The following is a 3,258-nucleotide window of genomic DNA, read 5'->3' as shown; positions in this document are numbered from 1 at the left end:
GGCGAGCTCACGGTGGGACCGCGGGAGCCGGCGGCCGGGCGCAGTGCGGGCGCGCCGGGCGCCTGCCAAGCCCGCGGGGGCGGCGCGGAGGCGGTGGCGGCGGCTGGCTCGGCGCGGGGATCCCTCCAGACCCGGTTGCGTCTGGGGTTCCCCGCCGCCCCCGGCGCCGGGGCCTTTGGACGGCCGGGCTGTTCTGCGGCGCCGAGTGCTTGCCCAGAGCAGGATTCCCCGGCTCGGCTCCGCCTCCCGCGTGCCCCGCCCCGCCCCGCCCTCCGCTGGCCGGGCTCGGGGACTCGGGGGAGGGCGGGGTTCCACGCGCCGGGGCTGGGAGAGGAATCGCCGGGGCGGGGCTGGGTGCGGGGGCGCGGCGGAGAACTGATCGCCGGGGGTGCGTGCGGGCGGGCAGGGAAGCCTGCGGGCGCGCCCCGGCTCCCCCGCGCTTCGGGTGAATAGCGTTCTCAGAGGGAGGCTCGAGGGACCGGAGACCATCCTTTTGTCAGGCCTGAGGGGAGTTTGGCTGTCTCGCCTTGGCGCTACCGAACCCCCTTTGTTTTACAGAAGGGGAAACTGAGGTCGAGTTACAGAGGGGAAAGGGCCTAGCTAGGTCAACTCATGAGCCAGAAACAACTTCGCGCCACTAGCTCTGCCTTTTTACGGGGTCTCTTACCTCAAATCTGTAGAGTTTGGCTGGTTTTTAATGGCTCCAACACAGCAGACTCACTTGGGATTCTCCTCGCAGCAAGCGAGGAAAATTCCGAGAACTCTGTGGAGTTTCAAGTGAGAGTGACTGGCAGGGGGGAATGTGAGCCCCGAAGCTCTGCCGCCTGGGGGTCCCGACTGGGAGGACACAGGTCCTGACAGGTCGAGTGAGCGCGTGTTCGTGAAACAGTTGTAGGTTAGAACCCACGTCAAGGGGCAGTTGATTCCCTTTGGGATATTATACGGGAGGAGGGCTACCAAGAATAACGTGTCAAGAGATCAGATGTATCACATTTATATTGAAAAGCACTTTCCTAGTAGTTGGGCCCCTCACACTTGGAAAGAAACTTCATCGACCCTTCATCATTCCCATCATTCTTTAGGGGACATTTGTATTGAATTATTGAATTATTACCTAGTGTATTTTAGTTGGAAGCCCTTGTATTCCATGAGCACCAAGTATTCCTGATTCAGAGAGGGGAGGGGTGGAGGGAGCAGAGACAGGCCTTAACAAAGTGGCCCTCCCTCTGAACCAGCTAATCCTTCTGAGGGGTCTGCCAAGAATCCAGCTACATTGCTAGGCATCCTGGCTGATTACTTTTCTGGAAGCTTTTGTCCGTTGTTTTCTAACAATAAGTAAAATGGGGCTGAGAAAGTTGCAAAAACAGCCTCAAAATAAACCTCCCTAACTTATTCCACCTCTTGCCAGCTAAGCAAGTCATTATTCTGACTTGGCCTTGGTTTCCCCATCTGAGTTGGGGGGTGGGTGGTACCTCCTTGCAGGGCTGCTGTGATAATACTTCCAATCCAGTGTCTGTCTATCCATCCCCAGATGTTCCCACGTGGTGGCTGCTGTGATGTAGTTACTATCAGTGCTGCCCAAGCTGGCTGCCTAGAGTGGTCCTTGGTTTCTACAGAAATGGTTAATTTCCCCAAGGGGATGGGACTCCCTTTTCATTTAAACCTCCATCACTTTTGTGCTTGGAAGTGGTGCTACTGGGGAGAACAATGTGAATTTTCCTGCTTTCAATTAAAATGACTTCTCCTTTCAGCCTTTGCATATCAGGAACAGAAACTGCTCGGTGATGTGGCAGAACAGTTTTAATCTAAGCCATGTGGCTGGTGAACGCTGAAGAACAGGAGTATCAAGTGATCCTGAGGGCTGAGGGAGGCCTAGTCTTCAAGGGGTGCGTTTTGAGCCAGGATGCTGCCTGTGACTGCAGATGACGTTCTCTGGGGTTTCAGTCAGAGGCAGGGAGTTCCTGAGCTTTCCTGAGACACTCCTGGCTTTGTGCAGCAGGGAAGGCAGCAGCAAAGGGAAAAGACAAGATATCTATTTGGGGAGCCAAGCAGTTCCCTGCAAAGTTGCGCCACTGAAGCCCTGCATCCTAGCAACGTGCGTTCTGCCCACTTCTCCAGCAGGTGCCATGCTGAGGACTCCGTCACCTCGCCCTCATTCAGAATGTAATTACCCTTCAGAGAGTAACACAGATCCTACTTTCTAGATTGATTTGCTATCTTTTTGGAATTTGAGAACAGAAGATAGCAAGGAAGTTATTTTCTATCTTGTTTACTACTTTTCCCAGCAACAGGAAAAGCACCTAGCTCAGGGTAGAGGCTCAGTAAATACATTTTTGTTTCTTTGTTTGTTTTTTTGAGATGGAGTCTTGCTGTGTCACCCAAGCTGGACTGCAGTGGTGTGATCTCGGCTCACTACAACCTCCACCTCCCGGGATCAAGCCATTGTCCTGCGTCAGTGTCCTAAGTAGCTGGTACTACAAGCATGCGCCACCACGTCTGGCTAATTTTTGTATTTTTGGTAGAGACAGGGTTTCACCATGTTGGCCAGGCTGGTCTTGAACTCCTGACTTCAAGTGATCCGCCTGCCTTGGCCTCCCAAAGTGCTGGGATTACAGGTGTGAGCCACCGTGGCCGGCCAATACTTGTTGATTGAACAATTTGCCTACCTCTGAGCAGCTCTGACTAGCTTCCGCTTGTTTAGTACTTTCCACGTGCCAGGTGTTTGACACACACACATCATCTCTAATCTTCACAACACTCCCATGGATGTGATATCTGTCTTACCATGAGAAAACTGAGGCTCAGAGAAGGTAAATCACCTACCTGAGGTCCCACAGCAGTTAGTGGCAAAGCCAGGCTATCAGTACAGTCTCACTCATCTGAAAAGTTCTTTTTTTTTTTTGTAAGAACTAGAGGCATCTCCTCTCATGGCAGTAGGCATCAAGGTCTGTGCATAAGTTAGACAAGTATGTGGTACAATTCTATTTTATTTTGAGAAAATAAACTTTCCGTTGAGTTCCTTTTTAAAGATGTATTTTTTTATAAATATAACCGCCTTATACAAAGGTTGGAAAGCAGGGAGGAAACAATTCTAATCCCAGCTCCCTGATGTCTTTACTTTTCTGCCTCTGCATCATTATTCTTTTCTGCATTTTTTCATATTCTCTAAAATGTGCAAATATTACTTCTACAAAAACAAAGGAGGAAAATTTGAAGTCTCACCACCTGTCTCAACCATGATCTCTTTGTGCTCTCCCC

At 51.6% G+C, this 3,258-nt stretch overlaps 1 protein-coding gene across 1 annotated transcript in view; it reads right to left on the bottom strand.

Annotated features, from left to right (window-relative positions):
• The window catches only part of TMEM158 (transmembrane protein 158), a 2,289-nt gene extending 2,065 nt beyond the window's left edge, over nucleotides 1–224 (bottom strand). The window contains exon 1 of the mRNA XM_026454864.1: nucleotides 42–224. The gene's annotated coding sequence lies outside the window, so the exon portion shown is untranslated. The remainder of the gene's footprint in view (nucleotides 1–41) is intronic.
• Nucleotides 225–3,258: the final 3,034 nt, after the last annotated feature.

The sequence above is a fragment of the Piliocolobus tephrosceles genome, chromosome 2 (genome assembly GCF_002776525.5).
Source record: "Piliocolobus tephrosceles isolate RC106 chromosome 2, ASM277652v3, whole genome shotgun sequence".
Taxonomy (NCBI): Eukaryota; Metazoa; Chordata; class Mammalia; order Primates; family Cercopithecidae; genus Piliocolobus; species Piliocolobus tephrosceles.
Note: the sequence above shows the minus strand (reverse complement) of the source record. Positions and strands in the feature narration are given on the sequence as shown.